Source organism: Lonchura striata, chromosome 6 (assembly GCF_046129695.1).
Source record: "Lonchura striata isolate bLonStr1 chromosome 6, bLonStr1.mat, whole genome shotgun sequence".
In the NCBI taxonomy this organism is placed as follows: domain Eukaryota; kingdom Metazoa; phylum Chordata; class Aves; order Passeriformes; family Estrildidae; genus Lonchura; species Lonchura striata.
The window spans coordinates 40,230,384-40,256,535 of record NC_134608.1 but is presented as its reverse complement, the minus strand read 5'-3'; the positions used below and the strand labels follow the sequence as shown (position 1 = coordinate 40,256,535).

General features: G+C 41.8%; 1 protein-coding gene across 8 annotated transcripts in view; it reads left to right on the top strand.

Annotated features, from left to right (window-relative positions):
* Positions 1 to 26,152, top strand: part of TSPAN18 (tetraspanin 18) — a 120,805-nt gene that overhangs the window by 32,467 nt on the left and 62,186 nt on the right. For 2 of the 8 annotated variants that reach the window (XM_021533237.3, XM_021533230.3), the window contains exon 1: positions 10,768 to 10,869. The exons of 5 other annotated variants lie outside the window; for them this stretch is intronic. The gene's annotated coding sequence lies outside the window, so the exon portion shown is untranslated. Of the gene's footprint in view, positions 1 to 10,767; positions 10,870 to 18,098; positions 18,123 to 26,152 lie in introns of those variants that run through there. One more of the 8 variants, XM_021533233.3, reaches the window with a different exon arrangement.

Below are 26,152 nucleotides of genomic sequence, written 5' to 3'. Positions count from 1 at the left end.
TTCACATCTGGCCTGTTGAGCAAAGGTAGGAAATAAATTTATAAATGAGAGCAGCTTGCACACAAAGTATTTACTATTCTGCACATCAGCCATCCGTCATCTTGTTAAATTCAAGTGTTCTAAAGGTCTGCTTGGCATGCTCTTGGCTCTGTCCTTTTCCGTGACAAGAGGATATGTGTGTCCTCCTCTTAACTTCATAACCTTCAGTGGGCTCAAGTCTCCTTCAGGCTGCTGTGTTCTCTGAACTGGGCAAGCAATTATCTTGAGAATCCAGAGGCTGCTCACTCCAAAAAAGCCTCCTTGAGAAAGCCTCCTTGACTCCTCTTTCTGTGTTTTGTCAAGTACCAGGGGGAGCTTGCAGCACAGCCTGCATGTGCTGTTCTTCTCCATTTTGCCTATGAGTTTTCTCAAAGTGTTTTCTCCAAGCATGCTAAAATGTCTAAAGAAAGGGTCAAAGTTCTTTATATATTAGAGTAAAATTGGGTTGAAGTTCTTTTTCTGTTAGAGTAAAACAGGGCTGAGGTCACCACCCAGTTCTTACTGTTGTCAATTATGACTTACTGCATCTTTTGTCAGCTACATGTGAGAAAAGTGTAGGGAAACTAACAGGGGTTTTTGTAGTTGATAGACTCTCCAACTGTGGCACTGAACTGCAGAGTAAAAAGCTGACTAACAATGCACTGACGTCAGGCTGCCTTGATGTGACTGAGAGTTTTTGTCTGTGAAGACAAATACTGGAATAAATCACTAACTGGGTTTCAACAACTGTGGTCATTTTGGCCTGGTTTCTGAACTTGGAGATGGACAAAAAATGGCAACACAACATCTAATTTTCAATCTGTTTTGACCAACCAGCAACAGGGTCCTGTATGTGCTGGAGTCTACCAAGACACAAATCTTGACAAGGTCCAGACCAATTAATTACGGTTGATAGCTGATGCTGGAATATGGGTCACGTCAATCACAGGAATGGTTTCCTCCTGCTGCCGTACCAGAACAACTCCGGGCTGCTACTCGGGGCAGCAGAGTTCAGCTGCCTTCCACACCAGACAGCTTGAGTGGTGAACAGCTTTTGTACACAGAATCCATCTTCTCTCATGAGGGATGTGACTGTGAAGTAGCTGACTTCTGAAAACAAGCTTTCTGCAGATACTTTTTTCCACCCAACAGCAAAGGTCTTGTTTGGGAATGCTTTTTGGCTGCAGTCTTTGTGACCCCCCCTGGGAAATGCACTGTGCATTTGACTTGCACTCACCAAAGGGAAAAGTGAAAGTAACACAGCTGTAGTGATTTACTACGAAGTTTTGAGGCTAATTGCCTCATATGTTTAATTAATAACTGACACATTCTGTCCCTCAAAGAGCTTGGAGAACTTCCATCTGGACCCCTAGTGATTACAGCCTGGAAGCCATCCCTGTAATTAAGGAGCAGGCTATAGGAGGCCTGCTCCCATTATGGGCAATTATTGTGCTTGCTACTTTTCCCCTCCTTTCTTACAAAAGGACTGAGAAAATAGGGCTCAAAGACTAATCTGAAATAAAACCCTGACTAAAGAGGTGCTTTGTGCTACCCCATGGTAGAATGATGGGTTATGTTTTGGTGCCAGCGCTCTTTTTTCCAGCAGGCTGTCAGGGGACAGGTTCTCCAAAGAGCAAAATGTGCCTTACACCAAACTGAAGGACATCGTGTTCAATATTAACTGCCAATGCAAGAAGAGGATTTTTGCAAAGAACAGGGCAACTGAGTATTTCTACTGTTACTTCTCTATCTCTCCCTCCCAGCTTTAGACTTCCACTAGATTTGACAGCTGCTCATCTGCAGACTCTGGCTAGCTCAGGAGCCCTTGGAGTAGAGGATGCTGTGTCTTTAAGCCTTCCATACAGTGCTGAAATGTTATGACAGAGCATCTCACAGGGGGATGCGGTTTCCATGGCAACTCCACACTGTAAGATAAGCAAACTGGATTATTTTTTTTCCTGAGAGGTTCAAGAGCAAGGAAGGAATGAGGCGATCTGTCAGCAGGCAAGACTTGAAAAGAGGAAACCATGTTCATTAATCCTGTAGCCCTGGCTGCTTTGTGTTTTAATTAGAGAATGTTATTATTGCAGAAAGCATGGTCACCTCACCCCGTTATGGGTTTTTGAGGACTTTTTTATTTGTTTCTCTTTTTATATCTCCAATTAATAAATGAGGGGTGGGGGGGGGCTGGAGGGAAGGAGGAAGAAAGAAGATTTACTAAGGCATAAAATGAAAGTCTGAAATAAAAAGCCTCAGGATCCCTGTTCCAGAGCCTGTATCCCAAGCCAGATATAGGACCTAGTGGGAATGAATCTGCCATTTTCAAACTGAGAGTGCATCTTAAATTCTTTTCTTTTCTGTCTTGCTGCTGTGTTTAGCAAAAATGGAAATCCCCCATACCCTTGCATGCTGCACATGTAACTGTGTGAATGTGGAGTAAAGTAGGGGAGTTGTCACTTGTCTTCCACAGTCTGCCCAGAGGCATTATACATCAGAGCTATTTTGCCTTCTCCTGACTTGGTTTTGGGGTAGTTGATAACTTTGGGATCACTAGTTACCCCTACATAAGAAATCCTCCACTTCCTAAATGCTGCCACTTGTGAAATGCAGGACACTGCATGCTAAGAGATGTAAGGACAAGGAGGGGCGATGCTTCAACCCATCCTGAGAAGGAAAGCTCCCACACAGGCTGTAATGGTATCTTAGTAATCAGATAATATCTTGGTAGCAGCTAGTGCACCAGCTGGGTAGGAAACTGTGCTGGTCTTGTACATGTGCTGTGCGTAGGAGTTTATTATGGAAAATATTTTGACAACCTTTATTATTTTCAAACACTTGTATGTGTCACTAGAAAATTAGAGTTAAAGTAAATGTTAACCCAACAGCAGTCTTGTCTGCATAGTTTCCATGTCCAGTCCCTATGGAGTACTCCCTGCTCCTTTGCAGAAATCAATCAAATCCTTTGAGAAAGCAATATACCAAGAGCTTTCATTTCTACTTTCCTATAAGCAGCAGTATCCCAGTCTGGTTTTCAGGGGCTGATGCTTATGAGGAATTCTTGTAAATGTAGTTCTCCCTACTTTCCTGTCAATGTTTTCTTCAATGTCTTTGAAGAGGTCAGCAAAACAAGGTGCAGAATCAAGAGGGCCTAAGAGCCTCAGAACCATTGTTCTGAATTTGAGTACCTCCTACCCAAAATAATTTTCTCCTATGTGTATGATCCATGCAGCAGGAAGAGTTGTTAGTAAAGTCTGAAATTGTGGGCCAAGCAAATGTGATATCTTGTGTGGGAATTTAGGGCTAGGGCAGAATGATACTTAGACCTTTGTTGAATGATCCATCAAATGCTCTAATTGACAATAGGCAGGGTTAGAGGCAGTTTATTTGGAGACTGCTCTCTTTATTCCTATAGACAAATTCAACACTTTGGTGTTGATATCAGCTTTATTTGAGGTTTTGAGCTAAGCTGCCTAGAGATGACTTTTAGGTTGCACTAATAAAGAAACTGCTTTTGGTAACTTAGATCAGTCATACTTCACTGCCAGCCAGCACCAAGTGGACATGTGGCAGGCTGGGTTTGTGATCCTTAAGAACTGGATGTGGCTGGGGCAGAGTTGGCCAGCACAGCTTTCTCTGCCCCTCACCCCTCCCCTCAGGACCTGCTGTGCCTGCCTGTACCCTACCAGAAGAACTCATACACATCTGCTGCCTAATGGGGGCTTCTCAATTCACACCACTCCGTGGTCTTCATAATTTGCCTTGGACTGAGTGTTGTTAAACCCTTGAACATTGCTTGGGTTTGTTGTCCCTTGAGGCACTGCCAGATCTGAATCACTGCCAAACAAAATTATTCCACCTGCTTCTTGGCTCTAAGCATTTAATCACCCAAGCCCAGCAGAGTTTTGTTTAGAGAACAGAAATAATTGTGGTGCTGCACTGGTTCCCAGCAGAGCTAGCAGTGTCCATGCCACCCGGTGAACTGGGGAACGGAGGTGTAGCTGCATGCCCTGCTCCGCTTGTTTCTCATGGGAATATTTCTAGGACTGACTCTCCTGGGTCTGCCCCACCCTTTTTGGTCAATATTAGTGCCCCTGAGTTTATGGTTGAAGGGAGCAGCTGGAGAGTATTAGGCTCTGCTCCAAGTATGATTTTGAGCAGGCCAGTGCCTCGCAGCTAAAGCTAGAGGTTTTAACCGATTATTTGCTGACTCATCATTTCTCCTGGTTTCTTTCCCACACCATTTTAATGCCACGCCCCTCTTCCTGGAGATAATGCATTACTTGTGCATCTCAGTAGTTCATTCTTGGATAATTCTTCCAGCTAGTTCTGTTTCACACTCATATCTTCTCTCTGTTTTGCCCAGCACCCCAGAAGTACCCAGAAACTGGACTTTTGATGATCCAGATGTATTCCTTCCAACACAGTATATTCTATGATTCTATTGTAGATAGATTTCTGACTATGATTGAAATACATACAATATTTTTTTAAACAAACAAATGTTATCCATCCAAGCTTTTTCTTCCTTGACCTGATTGCCAGCCAAAATTTGTCAAACAAACTCTTCAGGAAAAATGCAGGTAATTAAATTCTTAAGCCCTTCTTCTTATCTTCTACTGATGTCCTGAATTAAGTGTACCTGCACACACTAAGGAGCATAGTGCTGTTTTAGGGTCTATCACAGCTGACTTGGAGAAATTTTGCTACTACTATTTGCATGCTATCTTAGCCTGGAAGTCATTTAGACTTAGAAACATAGAGTTCTGCTTCTACTAATAAAGCACTGTCTCCAAGAGGCTTGTTAGTGGGGCTGCTGGCAGGCACTACCCTGGGTACACAGAGACCATGCATGAGGATGCAGAGTGGAAGTGCAGGGATTTCTGGACAGGCAGACCTCTGAGCTCTGTTCAGATGCTCTCTGTACTGTCTTCAGTTTCCCTGGCTTGTAAAAACATTGCTAAGAGAGAATAACATAATATATTGTAATCTTGGTGCAGTAAGGGAATGCACAGTCTTGAAGCAAATTTTTCTTTCTATATTTTGTATTTAATTTCAACACATGCCATACTGGTGCATCCTATTTACATTCAGGTCTGTTTTAGACATCCGGCATAATTCAAGAACACTCTAGCTCTGAATGCATGCAATGAAAATATTTTCATACTCTTTTCTTTCTACAGAATAATCCTTGGGTCTGCAGTTTGCCAGTTTGTGGTAGCTTCAAGGCTTTTCCTAGAGTACAGAAGTTTTTAAAAAGGAAACATGTCTGGGAATTGTATTTATGTTCTATGAGTCCTTATAATAAAAGACCACTAATTTCTTTTAAACCTCTCCAAGCAATTTCCCCAAAATCTTCCCTGTCCACAATAGTTTGTTGAAGTTTGTGTAAATGTATTTATGCTCTTTAACAACACACTGAAGAAATATTTTAGTGCTAGGACAAGCCAGGACCACAAATTAAATTAGATGAAAACAGCTAGGTTGTTATGTTTCATGACATAAATGAAGAATGCTTTGGAAAAAACAGAGGGGCAGTATTCCTTCTGGATAAAAGCTCAGCATGAAAACATGAACAGCAAATGAGTTTATTATTGAAGACATGTACATCAAAGACAACTTGACTGAGAAACTTTTTGGCCTAACCTACAGTTGTTGTCTTTGCTATTATTAAATGTCATGTGTTGCTGAGCAGTTAAGAGACCAGGATATTTTTCCCATCTAGAGTTTTTAAAATCTGATAGAAATGGTCTTGGTTTCAAAAGCGCCTTGGTCTTTGCATTAAGCCTGTATGACTTAAGTGAACCCCAGACCTCAGGCTGGCCTCTGTCAGGGGTGACTTTCATTCTTACAGGGTGATGGTGCACAGCCACAGTCACCAGAAAATGGGGAGGCACCAGCTGGAGGAGAGAATGACCTTGGGGTCTTTGGATTGTAGGTTAGAGAAAAAGGAATAGAGCATTTCCCTAAGACAAATATTTTCTTTTGACTATTCCAGTTGATGGCATTTGTAGGGGGGAAAGGCTTTCTTCACAGAGAGCAGAGACCAAGCGTTTGTCTCTGTTGGCCTCTTACTAACATCAAACTGTGGAAGTCTTTGAGACAAGTTTATTTTCTCCAATTAAAAATAATTAAATAAAACCAAGAACTGATCTTGATTTCCCTGCTGCTAGAGCTTGTCTATGACCCAGACAGAGTTTTTAGATTTAGAAAAATTCTGAGACCTTTTTTTTCTCAAAAACTATTCAACTTGAATTTCTATGTCTTTGGGAGGTAGAGTGAGGAAGGGAGCTCGCCCAGTTTCATGCACATTCATTGATTACAACATTGTAGTGCTCAGCTCTTCCCAGACATCTAAAATCATTGTAAGTAATTGGGTTAAAGTCAGAATTTATCATACTTAGTTAGCCCAGATCTAATCGTTCTTTCCAGAATTGTTTGCTGAATCGCTTGGCATGTCTAACCTTATTGGCCCTGTTAACTTCTTATCCCCATTTGACAAATCTAATCTGTCTTTACTTCTGCAAGGAGGGAGACAGGAATCATTAAAGACTTCTGTGGCTTGCTGTGCAGCCTGCCAACAGGCATCCCAGAAATGGTTGGGAAGATGCTTGCAGCTGCAGGAGAAGATTTGGAAGGGTTTAAGGTTTAATGGGCATAGAAAGTAGGGTTTCTTGTCAAGATGGTTTACTCATTTACTAATTTTTATCTGTTTTAAAACAGAAAGTCTGCTAAAGTTAACAGATGTCAGCAGTCAGAGATTGCTACACTGAGCCTAGGGCAAAGGGTATAGATGGTGTTTTGTGCCTTTCACAACCCACGCCATTGTATCTTTTTTGAGACAATTTCCTCCAAGCTTATAAAATCACTCTTGGCTCTAGTTATTTTCTGAGAGTATGACTGAACCACTTTACAGGAAAACACTTACAGTGTTGTGCCTGAGTTGCACACTGGGGACCTGAGATTTCCCTCCCTCACAAAGCAGAAGTGACACCACCAAAGCAAACGGAGCCACAGGGTTGTGAAACTGAAGTCAGCAAGCAGAAATCCAGCCTATATCCTGTAGTGTATGCTCATTGCTGGCTATTTTTGCTATGTAAAATTTTTGTGAAAAGGAGAGTAGGGAATATGCAAGGCCAGAAAGGTGTTCTTTGAAGATTTTAAGGAGTTTACAAGCACATGCTGAAGAGCTAATGTCTGCCACAACTGAGAGAAGGAGTTGGATGTCCTTCTCCCCTGTGTGTTTGTGTGCATAATTTTACATCATTCATGTTCTGATGCATAATGCTGTCATTTGCCACCCTGGCTTCTGCTGTGCTTGGCTCAGCTCAGTGAGTTGGAGGATGTTGTTACCCCCAAATGGAAAGGAGACTCATCTTCTGCACACGCTTAGTTCAAGGCACTTTAGAGAGTAGCTGTCCATGCATTGGGTGTGATGATAAGTAAGTGCTTGATTTGCTACACTGCCAGTTTGGGACTCTAACTTTCTGTGTGTTTCAGCCTGCTCAGAAAGGCGAGGGCTTAATAACTGGTTTGGATTTTCAAAAGGGATGTTTGCCCGGATGCGAGATTTCCCCCGAGATCGCTCGTTCACAATGGGGCTCTGCGTCAGCGCTGGGGCTTGAGGCCCCGGGGATGGAGCCTGGCCAGCAGCGCTCGGCCCTTCCCTGCGCCGCCTCCCTGCATGACTTGGCATCCAGAGACTGTGTGTGGACCCAAAAAAAACCTGAAGTCACAATCTGAATGTAGCCTTAAATTCAGCTCTGTCCTGGGCTGCTGACTCTGCTGATGGCTGTCCTCTCTCAGGGGGCTGTTTTCCTCTGCAGAGACATGGGTGGGGCAGAGGCCCAGGAGTCTCTTCTCTTGCTGCCTAGAGGAGGGTAGAGAGTGTGTACCTGCTCAACTACTGCTTATCTCCCCCTTGACTGCACCTATGGAGCGCACCAGGGCTGGGCTATGTCTCTTTTTAACTTTTGAATTGACAATTTCACACTGGTGAGATATCACATTGATGTGGCTGCCCACAGGCTCCAAAGGGCATACTCCCCTTCCATAAGATGCTGCTGGGGATAACAGCCACTCTCCCCAGCCTCTCCAAAGTCCCTGGCAGCACCCATGGTGCTTGTGCTAGGAGAACAGGCAACAAACTCAACTGAGTTCTGCCTAAGCTGGCTAGGGTGAAGTGGCATAAAGCTACAGGAGGGACAGAGCAGTCTTTCAAATTCAGAGGCAACATATGGGATGAAAGAGAGAAGAGAAAGAAGGAATTGCACATGGAGTAAACCCAGTGTCTTGAGAGAGAGTAAAAACTTCAGGCTTTCCAGGCTTTTCCAACTTCATCCAGACCTATGTCTCTCTCTTTTCTTTGATCTAGCCTCTCCTTTATGCTATGTATTTGAACAAAGACCAAAAGGGGATAGAAATTGCCTTGCATTGCAGGATACTTTCTTTTTAGTTACTCTGCTATCCCTTTCTGCTCTCCATTAATTAAACTCATTAGGTGTTTTGCCTCAGAAATGGAGGATTTTCAATATGTGGGGTTTACAGCCATGTTGATTCAGCATAGCTGTTAGCTACATCTGAATGATTCCCACAGAATGGGAAACAATGCTGGGGAAGACAGACTTTGTGTTCAGGGGCAACAGGAGGGTGTTTGGATTCTGACAGCACCATAGTGATGGATGTTTGTAACTGTGGTCTGGGCATCCAAAAATTATATCCATAAAGGATAGATCTGATTGTTAGAAACAAGGGAGCTCTGGAGAAAATTGTAGCAATGTATTCAGCTGCTGTGGCTGCATACATGGATGGATCTCTGCTTCTCTAACTCCCTTAAGTGGGAATTGAGACAGGTTTTCTTTCAGTAATGTTTAAAGCACTTCCCTCGGGGTAGATTTCCCCTTGGTTCATTCTTGCGTACACGTTATCACAGACTTAACATCTTGGAGAAAAAACCCAGGTCTGTTTATTCCTATCTACCCTGTGAGACGAAGGCTTTAGCTCATCCTCATTTGTGGCCAAGAAGCGTGAAGTTTGCTTTTGCTTGGCATGGCTTGGCACTGGCCTGGCCCACAACGTGAAGCAAGTCACTGCAATTGCTGGCTGCCATGAGGGACTGACCTGGCTCGTGGGTGTCAGTCAGGTATGCAGCTCAGCATGCACAAGCTTGGCACATTAAGCTGTGAGAAATGCTACTCACTTCCACAAATTTAGAAAAAAACCTTATCAAAAACACAACAGAAGGCTGAATAGAGAAAATATTACAGCGCCAGGAGAAAAGGATCTTTCTCACCATGTGCTCATCCACACAATGGAGGTTTTGCCTTTTAACCCTTTAGCCCCTCCCAAAGTTCTGTCCCTTGACTCCATCTTCCCTGTCCAGTGGTGGAGTTTACTTCCTTAAATCTTGATTGGAGATCAGATGTTGCCATAGTAGCAAGCTAACCCTCCCAAATGTCCCAAACCCAGACTGTCCCCTGATAACAACGCAATGGGGAGGTAAAACATAATTAAATAAAATAACTGAAATAATTTTAATTAAATAAACTAATTGAAGTTTTGTAAGTCTCTAAAACTTCTCTTAACATACATACATGATATTTGCCTTTTAATTGTGAGAGTCAATCATCGCATTACTCATCTTTCACAAAAGTCAGTACCTTGGCTAAGTCAGCACAGTTTCTTTCCATTTACCTTATCCTATCCCCATAAATTAAGATACATTTGCAAATTAATCTACCAAGTTTTGAGTGCCTCATGGCAGCCCTGCAGAGGGTTTCCTGTCTGCTTTTGTACGAATCACATTAAAACCAGCACCTCCTTACCAAATGAGAATCAGAATGCTTTGAGCTCTGCTGGCTCCTCATAAGCTGTGCTCTGTTAGCTCCAAATATTCTTTGAACACTATCTTCTTCAAAGCTGCTTTTCAGGTAGAGTGAGTTGAAAACCAGGAGAGATTACCACGGGGTGTTTTTTTCCTCTCTGATTTTGAGAGGAAGTATGAATTCAAAATGTTTTGACCAGCTTTGTTTTCATAAAAGAGTCCCCAAATGTAGCTGTGTTCTCTTTAGTATAAGAAAGGTAAAAAGGATGCAGTGCTTTGACAGTTATCTATCTGCTGATTGCCACGTGTACCAAATGTCAGGGTGAGATTGATGGCCTTAGAAAATAAATCCACTGAGGCAGGAAGAGTACTTTCCTTTGCTTTTTTACAATGCTAAGTGTGTGCATTGTCTGTGCTGAGCCAGTGCTGAATAATAATGAGTGACTATAGTTAGTGTCTAAGCTAAGGGAAGCCAGGCCTCCAGCCAGCCTGGGGTTAGGAGCTCTGCTGATTATTCAGTTTAGTTTGAGCCAGCAATATGCATTTTTCCTAAATGCCTGAGTCTTTTCTTCCCAATTATTTTGAGGTCTAGGAGGATATACTCCTTTCTGTATAATTTCTGTGAAGTCAAAATGTTAAAATATAAAACCTGTAAGATTAGAGTTTTAATGCTTTGAGCATGTTTGTTTGTTTGCTTGTTTTTAGTCTGAGAAGAACTTTTGGCTACAAAAGATCAGTTAGACCTGTGACTGGTAAAAAAAAGGCTATCACTAAAACAACAACAAAAAAATAACCTCTCCTCCCTCTAACTTGCTTTGTTTTGAAGGGGGTCAAGTGTGACAGGATTTTGAGTCTGTTCAACATCTGAGAAAATCACACATCAGAAAGTGAAGGCTTCTTTCCTGTCTACCTAGACCTCTGTTTTTCAGGCCCGCACAAGTCCTGCTGTTGTGTCTGACAACAGTGCTCATCCGGTCCATCTCCGGGGTGCCAGTGGATTTGCATCCTTGTCATCTAAGGAGGTGGCTAAGGTAAGGAAGTTATAATTCCACCTCTCAGATCTCATTTAAGACATCCTTGAAAATGGATCTCTGGCAGTCCGGCATCTAACTGGAGTGGATGGAGGAAAAGGATAAGGGATTCTGCCTAGTCCATCTCAAAACTCCTGAGAGCACCCAATAAAAATGATACCCTGGCTGCTTTTGAAGTCCATTTCCTACTCAAAGCAGGGATTTGTCCTTGGTGGCCACTGTCAAGTAGAAAGCTGGAAGTCTGACTCTGTATCCCTGAGTGACTCTGGGTGTTGTTAGTTATCAGTTGTTTATTATCAGTGTTTCATTGTGGAAACAGGATTGACTCCCTGAAATACAAATCTCCTATTTCCTTTGGGGAAGAGTGCTTGGTAGCTCTATGTGTGGTGGCAGGTGGGTTTTGGCAGCATGTTTTCCATTCAGATACTTATGATTTTGAGCAGGTTCATAGCTGCTATTTGTAAAATCCTCTTCTCATTAGATTAAAACACTTCAGAGTTTCAAGACCTGCTGCCTTCTTCTCTTAGCCCTCATTTCTTTTTCTCCCCAGCCACGTCCTGGTGTCTCTGCACTGTGCTGAGTGAGCCCTGTTGCTCTTGCCTGCACCTGGGTGTTGCACGTTATCAATACAAAAACCTCTGGACAGAACAGCCCCAAGGAGAAGCTGGAGCAAAGATGTGATGGGAATGTTTTGCTGGATGACCCAGCTGGGTTGCTTGGCTTATCGTTACTTGGGGAAGTGAGGTGGCTGCTTTTATTCCTTGTCTTGTTGACACCTAATGAGAATTTTTAGTGCTTTGGTTCAAAGGGGAGGCCACTGCTCTGAGGGTTTCCTTACTTGGGCAGAACAAGCTGTGCTTGTACATCTGCTGGGTGCTGTTTCAGGATGGAGAAACAGGAGAGAAAAACACGTACCTTTTGTTAAGAATGCAATGTAATATATAGGGTTTCCTTTTCCACCTTATATTGAGGATTTTATTAGCTTATAGGAGTTCTGGTGCCTGTTGAAGTTTGGAAATAGGGTGTTATGTTCTGAAAATATTGTATTTTTCTCTAAAGTCAGTGTGGATAAAACACAGAACTTAGGAATAAATTTTTGAGAGCTGAATTTCTAGTGGGAAAGGAATTATTTTTGCTTGCTTGCTAGCTGTTTTTGCTGGACTAGGAAGACAAATTAAGGTGAAACTAGACCAGCAGAGCTGAAGTGGGAGGAAATGAGAAGATCCTCTTTGATCCCAAATGCTCAATCAAGAAGCATTTGCCAGCAATGTGAAATGAGATTTGTCAAGTCCTAGGTAGAGGCCAATGGGGCCTAGAACTGAACAAAAGGAGGAGGTTTCATACTATAAATTTTATTTCAACATATTCAGAGTTAATCTTCCTTTACCTACATAATATGAAGGTTATTAACCTGACTGCAAATGGACCTACTGGGGAGTAAAGTGTCACATGGACAGGATTACTACATTTTGAAAAGAATTTGTGCTGGTGACTGTAACATAAATGTAATAAGTGTCTCTTTAGATCTTTTATAAGTGGTAAAGAATCATTGATCACCCTGTGGGATGGGGACTGGGAGCTTGGTTTTGATGTTTTAGTTCCAAGTCAGAAATGAGAGCTCAGAGTTGTTGATGAAAAGAGCACATAAATTTGTTATTATTATCATTATTATTATTCATTTTCTGTTTTAAAGAGACCGAGAGGGAGTTGGTGCTGAGGGATGAGAAATAAATCATTAGCATCTTCACATTTGCACTGCAGATTAATCTGGGGAAATGAGGCTGGTAGTTTTTAAGCCTCTTGCATATTTTCCAGGTGAACTATTTAACTTCATCTTTTCTTTTACGTTTTTTCTAACCAGAGAGTTTTCCATGTACAAATTTAAAAGGTCACAAGGTTAAGCAGAAATCAGAAGCTGATTTATTGCATAAGTACCCTTAGCAGGCATTTTGGCCAATGCTGTATTAAAGTTTGTTTTAAATTATGCTATTTTTTTCCTTCCACTGAAAGATGTGATTTGATTTTTTTTATATTTCTGTTCCATTTGCCTTGTGCTCGCTTTGCTGAACCTTACAAGGTTCTCAGTGCAAGAATGATTTTCTGATTGTTTCCAAGTATATGTCCAGCTCAGAGGGCTGGTGGTGGCAATTCTGACATTATTTTATGCTGCCCTCAGTATTCATCCTTGATTTCTCCTGCTGGTCAGTATGTAACAGGTAAATCATGGACTTGCTAGGAGCAAGGCCATGCTGTGAGAGGCAAAGGAAAGTGATGGCTATAGCAATACAACACAGAGTGAAAGCTCTGGCTGAGGGAGATATGTTAGGTATTTAGAAATGCATTGTTAGTGGAGATGAGAAAAAAGGGTTCTGACTGCTTGTGAGCACTAGAGATCCCCTAACACGTGTTCCAACAACAAGAGTCTTAACCAGAATATTGAAGGTAATTAGTCAGTCTGCCTGCATTCCTTCTGCAGCCTCAATTAATTATGAGGCTGCCGCTAACTTCTGGATAAAACCATTCTGTAATGGTGTGAGAGGATGTTAACCAGCTGCCACCTTCAGTTTCCATTCTTACTTCATAAATACTGTACAAAGGACTTGAAACAAGGCCTCTTGCTTGTGAGTGCAGGCTCAGCTCCTGCTGATCTCCTCCTCCCTGAGCACTTGGCCTAAGAGGAGGAAGATGCAATCCTGCCTGTACCGGTAGCAAATACAAATGCTACAGCAAGAAAATGATTTGGGGTTCTTCAAGGTGGAAGCTGTTGCTTTAGTGTTTCATCCTTTATTGACTGAAATATGAACACAGGCCAGTGGAGACATGTAAAGCAGGTTCAGTGGGAAGAGCTGTACTGCAACACAACTATCAGCGTCTTTCTTGGATAAGGTTGACAGGAAAAGTAGGTTGGATCTTTTATTAGGTCTATTGATACTGTTGGGGGAGGTGGTCTTTTAAACATGTAAATGTGGTTTCTCATATCTGAAATAGAAGCATCAGCCTTTGAAACTAAATAAATACATGTTGAGAACACTTTCCCCAAGTTTAGCAAAGTTGTGTTAATCACTTAGACCATCTGTTGGAAAAAATGTAGTTGTGAAGCCAGTATAGGTTAGTGGCACATTAGTGAGAGAGGAGATAATAAAATTGTTTGTGTCACTATGGCAGAGTAAAGTTTTTGATAATTACTTGCTTTTCCTTGTGGTGTTACAGTTCCTTTTTAGAAGTAAGAAAGGTGTTTTATTCATTTTTAAAAGATACATTTTCTGTGAGGCTCCAAAAGTGTGGTGTATTGGCTTGGTGTTCTCATGACAACAAGTTCCTCAGTTTAGCAGGAGGATGAGGTTAGGATCTTCATTGCCTGTAACCCTGCCTGGGCTGGGAGATCTCCAAGGGTTCCTGGGCAAACTCTGCCCAGCCTCTGCAGCTGGGGAGTGCAAAACAGCTACACTGCTACTTTATCCTGAGAGGTAGGGGGGCAAGAACTGTACAGGAAAGAGTTAAAGTGGGTCACCCCAAGAAATGTGGCTGGTTTCTAATGGCCTGCTGCCTGAGCTTTTCAGCCTGACAGCATCTCTCCTCCTTAAACACATTGTGAAATGTTGAAAAATGATTTGGATTCTTTATGACAGTGGCATTTGCTTTGGAGGAGCTGTCTGTTTATTTAAATACAGCCCCAAAGGAGGTGCTTGTTTTCCTTGGATTTCCTCTAACTGCTGACCCAAACAGGAGAAGAGAGTGTCCAGGGAAGGGACATCACTGAAGCCTGGCTGAGTGCTGGCAGAAGTGTGATTAATCTTGACTAGACAATTGTGCCAGAGCCACTTCCAAAATGCTGGACTGCAAAGCAAACACAGAGCATACTTGTGACAACTCTCATGTCCTTTTCAATTACTTTGTCTCACTTGCAATTCCAAATACATCAGTCTTGTATGAAGGCTTTGTTATACCTCACTGGTGTGCTAATGCAACTTGTAATCTGTCCTTGTTACAACATCTACTGCCAGTAAAGCTCATGTGGAAAAGGAGAGGTACAATTGCAGGGAAAAGCAGTATTTAGCAAAAAAAGTAACCATTTTCTTAAGTTGCCCTCCTGCTTTTTGGGAGATACCAAGATACACCTGAGAGCAAGTCCTTCATCTGGTCTATTACCTGACTTGAAGGGAACAGTACGAGTGTTTGAGACCCCTTGTAAAACATACAGGAAATGTAACAAAGTCTCATGGTTGTTAACATTTTCCCAAATGTATAATTCATGGAAGGCTGTGGATATACATTGTACTGCTGAGGTGTAACGAGTAGGGATCTAAACTTTTTAGGAAGGGCAGGTGGTAGAACCCCAGTGAATGAAGATATGTGACACAATGTAGAATCCCAAAACTCTCAAACTGTGTGGGAAGGAGGTTTCTTCTGCCATTCTGCTGCTCTGGTTTCTGTGATTTGGCAAAATGGGTTATTTAGTCAATGTGATTCATTCCTCTCGGACCATTCACTGCAGTGCTCCTAATTTCAGGTCAAGAGGAAGGAAGCAAAGGCTTCTATGTGAAACAAAGGATGTCACGTACTGATCTCCATTGTTATAGCAATAGAGGAACTGGTGTAACAACCAAATGAAGATCAAATTAAATGCAAAATTGATGAGAGAAGCATAATGATAAAAGAATTTTAAAATGTTGCCAAATCTCTGCAGCAATGTTGGCTCCTGCCATTTCATTACTGAGGTTAAGGAAACCAAGTGTTTTTACAAGATATGTGGCTCCAGGAATTTTCCTTCAGAATAAGACCCTTCTAAAAATGTATTTCCTTTTGCTCCTGGAGTAGATCTCATTAAACTGAACAGGACCAGCTTTCCTTGTATTCCATAAGTTGCTGTTTTCCTCAAGAACTGGGAGGCTCATGAATTTTCCATCCGAAACTGCTCCCATGAACCTGGGGAACTGAGGCTTGTTTGTGACTGCTTGCTGCCTCTTCATGCAGTATTGTGGTAAATTCAACAAATAATTGATTTAGCAGTGCAGGAAGGTCACCAATCTTCTTTTTATAGCTGTCATGTACAGCTTGAGATCTCTGTCCTACAGCTCTTAGCTCTTGGAAAATACATTGCTAGGAGGGCTTTTGGTCTTTTTTTCCCCCACCTTTACAATGGTGGAAAATCAGGTGCTTTAAATTTTTAAAAGATTAAAGAGGGCTGTGCTGTGTATTGAATCGCAGGCCACTGCTCTTCTCCAAATCAAGAGAATGAAATTGTTATCTGGTATGGTCACCTGCAGGAATGAAATTGAATAATGACATTAGGACATTCAAGTACAGATTCCTTGACGTCAGATTTTGCTCAAATTTGGTGAGAGCGAATCAGATTACTCAGCCATCAAGTTTCAACATCATGTCTCCATCACACACTAATGGCTTATGCCTTGGGGATCAGCAGAATTATATCTAAAGGTATTATTCTAATGCACCTGATTGGTTACAGAATATAATGCAAGAAAGAAAATGCCTTTTCAACCCCCAGTATAATTATGTTTTTTCATGATGAATCATAAATACTCTTTTGATATCTACACAATAATTTGTAGAAATTTTAAAATACATTTTTATGTGAGTTCTTCTATTGATAAATTGTCTACAAATAACTTACTGACTTTTCAACTGCACAAGTTATTTGAAATTATTCATAGATCACTTCTTGGTTTGCTGATTGTTTACAGGCAATTCCTTTTTAGTATTCAGTGGCTGGTATTCAAGTGTTCAGCTTCCAGCTGCACGATTCAGTTCGTATTTTGACATATAGGTCACACAATAGTATTTCTGCTCCCTGACTAAATGCGCGTAATTCATAGGATCTAGCTTCTTGCACGAATATTTGCATTGAATTACAAAATTCTTATTCTGCAGCCATTCTTTAGCACTTGATTATCAGCAGAAACTGAAACAATCCTTTTTAATCTTATTTACAGAGTATTTATGGAAATGCTAATGCACAGTGGACATTACCATAAATGAACAAATTTGCTGTAAAGCTTCAGCTATGCACTCAGCTGCATTTTTATTAGTTTCACTGTCTTTGCCCATCTTCCTGCTATGATCTCAAAATATTATTAATTTAAATATTTATTTTTTGGCATATGTGAAATTAAGTAATTTTATGAAAAATTTATACATATATATTGTTGAGTTATATTAATTTCCTGTGCATATAAACTGCATATAATGACCTCTACCCTCAGTGATGGTTGCAGAGTGACTTATATGTGTCCTTCCATCTGATTTTGCAAGACTTTTCCTGTTATATGTTGCTAGAATTCCATAGTTCTGTTTAAAACCATAATACCATGAATAGAAAATCAATAGACAAAATCCAACACTAACTGGACAAGCCAGAGCCATTAAATGAGCAATAGCCAGCTGCTCTTATGGGTCCCAGTCTTTGGTTTGTGGTCTCACAGATCTCTTTTTCTCCTGCTGTCCCCAACTGCCCCTTGCTCTGTAGAGATAAAATGATTGCAAATGTGGAGACATTTCATTCCAAGAATTGCATTGGAAAGCAGAGAGCGTGTTTGAAATTCTTGTACACATTTTTAAAATAACATTGAGAAACATGCCCTTCTGCTGTTCAGATAAGGGAAAACTGCCCTCGAAGAACTAAGGTGTCCAAAATAAAAAATATCATTGCTATTTCTTAGTATGGTCCATGGACCATTTTAAAAACACTTCTGTTAATTTTCTTCACATATTCAAATAACCACAGTGCAAGGCATCTGGCCTTTCTGGATTCTGTTTGCTGTGTTTCCCTACACCTCTCACTGGCCCCTGGGGGTCAGGAGGGTGTTTATTACAAATGAATGTTTAATGTCTGCCTTGGAAGGATTATTGTCTGGCTTGGAATTTCTGATTGCAGGGCTCTGGAAAGATCTGCATGTGGAGAAGGGCCCTGTGGAGCATTAGCTGGGTCCTGAGAGTAGTTCCTGCATCTTGTGATTGCTTTTAGTGAAGGTTTTCTTGTCTTACTGGTTGGCAGCTTATTTGGCATAGCTGACACTGATTATTTTGTTTGACCTTCTTTGTTTCCAGTTAACCCCTGGTACAGGAGTCCACTGCAGTGAGAGTGAGCTGGGGAGGCAGGACAGTCAGAGGAGATCCCTGACTCAGCTGGCCCTGGGTTCCAGCAGGACACTGTGGCAGCTGTTCAGAGGAGGCACTGAGAAAGCAAAGCCCAAAGTGATGCAAAATCTTCCTCCACCTGTCTTGCTCTTGAGGTGAGGACCAAGAAGGAAAGCAGCCTTTAGTTGTAGACACTTGTGCTGTAGCATTGCTGACTGCTTTTACCTGGGATGGCAGCTGGTGCCTGAACTTTGGTTTTCCTTTCCACCTGTCTTTAATTTAAATGCAGCTGGTTTCTGCTGCAGCTAGGAGATGGAGTGTGGTGAATGCTTTAGCAGCATGTAAAAACTCTGGCAAGTTCACTCTGAGGTGTACTTAGGTGAGGGATATGCACGCTACACCTCTCCTCACTGTCTTGGGACTGACATGCTCATGCCTTGGAGGAGTTGTCTGGCAATTTGCCTGGATGGGCTGGAGCTGCACAAGTGCTGAGAAACCTTTCAAAGGCTGTAAATCTTGATTGCACCATCCATCGGTGTGAAAGAGCAAGGTTTCACAGCCTCCCAAGGCTTTGTCCGTTCTCCCAGTTGCTGCACTCACTTTCCATGTGCCAAAAAGCATTTCTCCGATGGAAAGCTCTTCCATGGTCCTAGCTGGAGCTCTGTGCAGACTGTTGTACCTTGCCAGCTGGTAGCTAGACATTAGAGCTGACTTAAGTAATCATCAGTATAAGCAGCAGCTTTCCCCTGGTGAGTCAAAGGGAACAAAAGTTTCCCCTTGCAGGAGCTCTCTTCGACATTTTGCAGCTAAAAGCTGCTTTCTGAGGGCCTTTAAACAGCTAACTCCACCCAAAATGAAATGCAGCTGTCTGTCCAGAGCAGCTGTCTTAGGAGCTATGCCACAGCTCATCTGGAAGTCTTTCTGTGTGCTTGTGTGGCCCAAGAGACCAAGACAAATAATGCAGAAGAGCGTTTTTGTGCAGTTGTTTCCTTGTCATGTTTTCCTGATGGCAATGCCTATCTAATTAGTTGGGATGATGCCTCCTCTAGATTCTTGTGGAATACTGCAGTTAAAAGCTAAGTACTAGTAAAAGCTCTTGTTGCCAATTTTAAGGCAAATAGACTTATATTAGCTCACAATGTCTTTGCCAAACTGTTTTACAAGTTGTGTTGGTCTTTTATTTTTCCCTGTCTCTCAGTTTCACTGTTTCTAGGCTGGTGCAAAACACTGAGTTGCAGATGTGCCCTTTATTGAAATGCTGAAAAAAAATTGAAGCTGAAATTATAGAAAAATGCACAGGGGAAGGTCAGGCAAAAGATAAGGCCATGGTTATTTTCAGTACATACTTTTGCAAGCAGCTCTGTAATAGAAAAACAGAATGCAGAGTCTTGGCTGAAAGGAATAGCCTTGGGTCCCACTTTGTCTGGAGGAAACTTGAGAGTCAGTGTCTCTTTATTGTTCAGGCTGGTGAAAAGTTGCATTTTGGCTTCTATAGACTTCCTCATGACCAGGCTTGGAAAGACAGGCATATCAGCACATCCAGCATTTTGTGAATACTTCTAAAATTGTGGGCTAATGAACAAGGCAGAAGTCCCACCATTTATGTTAGTGACATCTAAAATTTTGAGAGGGGGGCAGATTATTTTGGTTTCATTGGAAAAACTTTCAGTGAGTCAGGTTTTTCAGAAACAGCTAAGTATTTCTTGCCTCAGGAGGCTTGAACACCCAGACTGAGACATTTGTACTGATGCATCCCAAAACCACTGACCACTTCTAAAACTTTATGAAGCCAGCCTCTATACATCTGTTTGAGATATGTTTATGGTCCTATTGCAGACAGAGTGTTTTGCCCTCAATTCCAATGGAATTGTAGTTTCCCTTGGCATCCCTCCTTCTCTTGTATCTAAGGCTCAGAATTGCTCCTTCTCTAATTGCCTAAGTCCTCCAGAAGGATATTCTCTGACAATACAGTATTTTACAACAGAAAACATTGTCTCACATTTTAATAAGTGTATTAATAACTAGGAAAGCTAGGGAGAGATGTTTCTCTGCTGACACACTGTGACAGTGAGCCAAAGAGCTTGATTTCTGCAGCTTCCAGAGGGGTGGCATCCCATTTCTCCAGTTCTGGGTGATCCATTGGGATTCATCCAGTGTTGTTGCAGAATCTCCAGAGTACTGTGCCATATAATAACAACAATTGTCCTTGATCTAAACTGCATAAGCAGCTCCACACTTGCAACTTCCATTATGCTTCATTGTTTGTGATTACTAGCTCTTTAAACAGCTGAATGAGAGGACAGAAGAGAAAAATAGTGGGAGGGGTTGGGGGAAAGCTGCTCATGAAAAACATTTGCAAATAGGGAAGATGCCCTTGTAATGAAAGCTGGTATGAGTCTTTAAGAGCACCATCACCAGAACACACCAGCAAGAAATTAATATCTGGTTTCTCCCTAGTCAGTCCATTCTGATGTGCTGTAATTCTACTGAATGCCATGCAACACAAAATGGCTGTAAGTTGCTCAAAAAATTGAGCCTTAGCTAAAGAAACAATTACCTCATCCCTATGTTTCTAACATTTACTGATAGTTATGTTTCTTTTGGATCATTGAAAAGTTTTGAAGTTTTGACCATTTTTAACACTGAATTCCAGGGAAAAAATTCTGTCAGATTTGTTCTTTCCTGAAAGATTGGTGGTCAGAAAGATTTTTGTATTTGTTTGGGTTTGGGGTTTTTTTTTTGGTGGTTTTTTCTTTGTTTTTTTTGGGGATTTTTTTTGTTTTAATGTACAGAGAGTGGAAGGAAAAAAGAAAAACACAACTCTTATGACAACTTTTTGTTTTCTGGGAGAAGAATCGAATGGATATATGTCCTTGCCTGGTGTTAACTGAGAGTTCTTCCTTATCTTGCACTGCTCTTAGTTTGTCTGATTTTGTGTGTTCTTAATTCCTTCCAGTTACAGGCTTTCTGTCATTAATAGGTGCCTTTCCGTTGTGCAGACAGAGCAAACACTTCTGAGGCCTTTAAGATTTATGTTGTTCATAGTATTTACATTTTGGCATCTGATTCTTGGTACTTGAAAATCTAATAGTAGCTATTTCTGTAGGGCTCACCTCTGCCTTTACTCAGTTTTCTGCCATGGACAGCCCTATTGCCCAATGACAGTGTGATTTCCATCCAAGCCAGTTAAACTGTACTTCCATGTGTGGTGTGTGACTTTGCTGGCTTCCATGTTCCAAGGAAGTTTATTCACTGTTAATTTTTAAAGTTGCTCTAATTTGACTTAGACATGTGGTGTATTTGCATTATACTCTTCCATGATAGCTTTTATTCAGAACTAAAGTTCAGTAATTTGCAGAAATCAAAGCTTTATTGTGTCTTGCTTGAACCTGTGCACAGCCAGAGCTACCCCAGACTCCAGGAAGAATTCTAGTTAAGAACAGCACAAGTTTGGACACTGAAGTGATGCAGAAATGATGTAACGTGGGCAAGGAACTGCTCACAAGGAGCTGCTCAGTGGGGAATATAGAGAAAGATTTGAGGGGAGTTTCCTCCATGTCTTGGAAAAGCATCTTTTCATGCTTAATTTGATTTCATGAGCTCATCACCAGTTTTATTACTTTGAGGGACCAAAACCTTTGAACCATGAGCTAGATGTTGGGAACATGATGAAAATGCCAAGACATGCTATAGAGTGGCTTTGTTGCTGTGGTCAGGAGGATTTAGGTGGAGTAGCAGGCACTGGAATGGAATTTTGCAAGATTTAACTCTTCATTTCAAGAGGAAAATGGAACAACATTGCATGTCCTTTTCCATAACTGGCAATGGCTTTCTCTTTGGCCTTTATCACTTGATTATTGGGTTTTGTGTACTTTTTCCTCTTGAAATACTCCTGCTAAGCCCTTTAAAATTATTGTGTGTTTCAAGAAAAACAATCAGGACTTAAGAGACATTTTTTTGGGAGTGGGGGAATCTGGAGTTTGTTTAAAGAAAGGGGATCTGAAGAAGATAAAACAGAGATATCAGTTATGCAGAACTAATGACGCATTCCAAAGGAGAATTGAAGAGCTATACAACTCCATCAAGTGCTCCATTCTGTATTAGCTTTTTCACTGGGAAATCTTTTGAAGGACCAGAATCACACACACATGTATTATACATAAAACTCTATAATAAATGAAATTATATTTGAATCTAACACTTCATGAGGAAGCCCATGGCATTCTCATGGAGCAAGTAAGCTACACTAAATTCCCTAGGCAGGAATCAAAGCATTTCCAAACTAACCTCATTACCAGCAGATGTTTGAATTGCTATAATAGACATACACCCTTGCTGCACATACAGTGTGTGCTGCTATGAATATCTTGTTTTTTTTCTCCCCTTAGATGCTCCTGTAATTCTGGGAACATCCTGCCCAAAATTTTCAACGTTCCTTCTCAGGTGAATCTGAGGAAAAAGCTACAAGAGATATGAGAGCCTTTAAAAAGTAGGATAGAAAACTGCCAGATTGTCAGAGCTAATGGAGTGACAGCTTGAGTGTGAAAACCCAAGTGCTGTGCTGCAGTATCCCAGGGATCAGCCTGCCCTTTATTCAAGGAAAGAGGAGAGAGCAGCAATAGCAAACCTAAATTAACATTTCAGGCTGACAGAAAGCATAATTTCTGAGTCAATCAAGAAAAAAATAACTTGAAAAACAGTTAAATCGACTGCTGTTTATGCACCACAGGTATTTCAAACTCAAGAAAAACTGAGGAAGTACTGATGGTTGTTAAATGATGATTCTAAATTATTTGAAGTAGCTATTAATAATGGCAAGTGCTTCTGTTAGGCAACCTTCTTCCTTGGGGCAGGTAATTTAATCCTATTGCTCAGAAGTGCAGTTGGTTTCTTCTTCCAATAGGTTTAGGGCACAGAGGGCATTTGAATTAATGAAGGCAGACATAGTGGGGAAATACTCCATTATCCTTAGCCTTTGGTAAGTCTGGCTAATTAGTGAAACACTTGAAAGAGATGTCTTTCATTTCCATGCAATTTCAAAATAATTTTTTCATCTGGTTGGGTTGTCGTGTATTGACTGATAACACATGGGTAATATATTAAACATCTACCTTGGAAGTACCTACACTAGAGTGGTTCTGAGTTGGTGAATTTATGGTCCCATGATTAAGTATATTAAAAACCTTGACAAAACAACATCTGCCAGCACTTGTTCATTTAAAGGTGGTGGGGGGGTGCATTTGGCCTCTTTGGGGCAATATTTGGGTGCCAGCTAAGAATTCCTTGTGCTTATTTATTCAGAATCCCTAAATCTCCTCCCCATGAAAACGAGAAGCATCAGTAGCCTATCAACTTTGTTTTTAAGGATGAACTTTACAAGCTGTAAAAGGAACAAATTTGAGTGAAAAACAGGAGAACAGAAAAGGAAGAAACAGTGATATCCACACTGAAGGAATAAGCTTCAAGACTGAAGATGTTTTCTTCCCAGTTCATTCACTGGCTTCTTGCCAGCTCTTCACTGCCAATATCTCTCTGGATTTCTGCTTCCCATCTGTAACAAGGGAAATGCTATTTTTTTTTCCCTGCTTTTCATTTGTTTAGTCAGCTAGCATTTTGGGCAGGGAGCTCTTTTATGTGCACACAGTAAGAAGTAAGGTTCTGTGGTACCTCAAGGGACTCTTGTGTAATGAAGAGTAACAAAGAGACAGGAAGATGTGCAAAGGCATGTTTGGGAAAGATGGCCAGTAGTTCACTTTAATTTTTTCCCTTTATTTTTTGGGAGAGGGTACAAATTCTTTTGCCTTAGTTGCCAGGGAAGTTAAAGCATTTCTGAAATGTAGCTTTGAATAGTTTGCCACAGTTCAGCATGGTGCTCAGTAGGCCATGTGGCTTCTTTGTAGTAGGATCTCTTATTGCAGTGGTTACCATGAATATGATTGCCATTCTTGTCGTTGGTCCCAGATCAGGTAGTTTTTCCATTTCAAGTTATGGGAAAAAAATCTGTATTATTTTGTTAGCATTAAATAGTAATTGTGAGTGTTAACAGTTGAGCAGCCAGTAGTGTTGGTGGGTAAACTTCTGGAGGATAACACAGTCTCTGGTCACAGCCAACACGGTTTCATGAGGGGAGAGTGGTGCTTCTCAAACCTCATTTCCTTTTACAGTACAGTAACTAACCCAGCTGATCTAGGAAAGCCAGTAGATGTAATCTTTTTTGGACTTCAGCAAAGCTTTTGGTACACTCACAGTATCCTTCTGGACAAAACATCCAGCACACAACTGGATAAACACATCCCATAATGGGTGAGCAACTGGCTCGCACAGGTCAGGCACAAAGACTTACAGGGAATGGGTGACATCAGCCTGGCATTTGGTCACTGGTGGTGTTCCACAGGGCTCAGTCCCTGGCCCAGCTCTCATCAACATCTTTATTAACAGCTTGAACGCAGGACTTGAAGGAATACTAAGTAAGTCTACTGACAACATTGAACTGGGAGGAGCTGCCGACTCCCTCAGACAGAGAGGTCCTGCAGAGACCTGAGAGATTGGAGACGTGGGCATTCACCAACCATGTGAAGTTTAACAAGGGCAAGTGCCAGATTCTGCACCTGGGATGGGGCAACCCTGGTTGTGTGTATAGATTAGGAAGTGTAATCTGGCTGTAGAGCAGTGCCACAGGAAAGGGACATGGGCTGACAGTGGATTATGAGTCAGAAGTGCCCTGGCAGCCAGGAAGGCCAAACATGTCCTGGGGTGCATCAGGCCCAGCAGCACCAGCTGAGCCAGGGAAGGGATTGTCCCACTCTGCTCTGCACTGGGGTGGCCTCAGCTTGAGTGCTGGGGGCAGTTTTGGGTGCTACAATATAAGAAAGACATTATTAGAGAGTGTCCAAAGCCATGAGGGTGGTGAAGGGTCTGGAGGGGAACCATATGAGAAGCAGCTGAGGTCACCTTGTCTGTTCAGCCTGGAGAAGAGATTGAGGGGAAACCTCATTCCCTCACAAGGGGAAGTGGAGGGGCAGGCACTTTGATCTCTTTTCTCCTGTGGCCAGGGGCCGGACCTGAGGACACAGCATGAAGCTGAGTCAGGGGAGGTTTAGGTTGGATATTAGGAAAGGTTTCTTCACCCAGAGGGTGTTTGGGCACTGGTACAGGCTCCTCAGGGAAGTGGTCACAGCACAAACCTGGCAGAGTTCGAGAAGCGTTTGGACAATACTCTCAGGCACACAATTTGTCTCCTGAGATGTCCTGCATGGGGCCAGGACTTGAACTCCATGATTCTGATGGGTCCCTGCCAACTCATCATACGCTATGATTCTATGAATTCAGTAGGGTAGAGGTGGTGGATTTGGTCAGTGGCTGATCATGTAATTTGATGTGTACCCAGATATGTGCTGGCTGCTCCCCACAGCATGTTGAACTCTCTCACACACTTGATATATCTAAACTCAGGTTTCAGAGGTGAGTCAGATCAACTTGAGGCATTGGGATGTTGTGACCCACATTCTCCCTGGGCATAAATTCTGTGGGAAAAAAAAAATATTGTGTATGTAGATATGTACCTTTAATTTTCTGACATTGTGACAAGACTGTTTTCAGCAGGGCAAAATGCATTTTGCCCATAGTCTGTAACTGGAGTTGCATCTGGTGCTCCTGGGAATGCCAAATCTCACATCTGATCTGAAATGCCAATGAGCCCATATGAAGCTGTTAGTGTTTGTGTGAGGTTTTTTAGTCCTCATTACCAACATGATAGAAAGATAATTCCTCAGCTGTTGTTCCAACCTGTGGGATTTTATCCACTTAATTAATTTTCTTTCTTGTTAAAAATCTCTTTTTATGCAACAAGGAGCTGCATTTGACTAGCTTTAAGAGACTCTTCTCATGACTATGTCAAAGGCACAGAGGCCCCAGAAATTCGAGGATGACCCCTAGGGGCAACATGCTTGTGGAGGCTTGATCTTAGAAACTGCCTGTGTGCTAAGGGCAAGCTCCTGGAGGGGAGTTAAGTCTGCACAGTGGAGGGGATCCTGGCTCCTTCCCTGCTGCCCTCTTTTACTCAGCAACAAAATGGAAGCTAGTGGCATGACCAAAGGATAACAAGGCACTTGCTGAATGCCTGCTAAAGAGTTTTAAATGCCAGCCTACACCATTCTCCCCAACTTTTCAGCATGTCAGCAAGCTG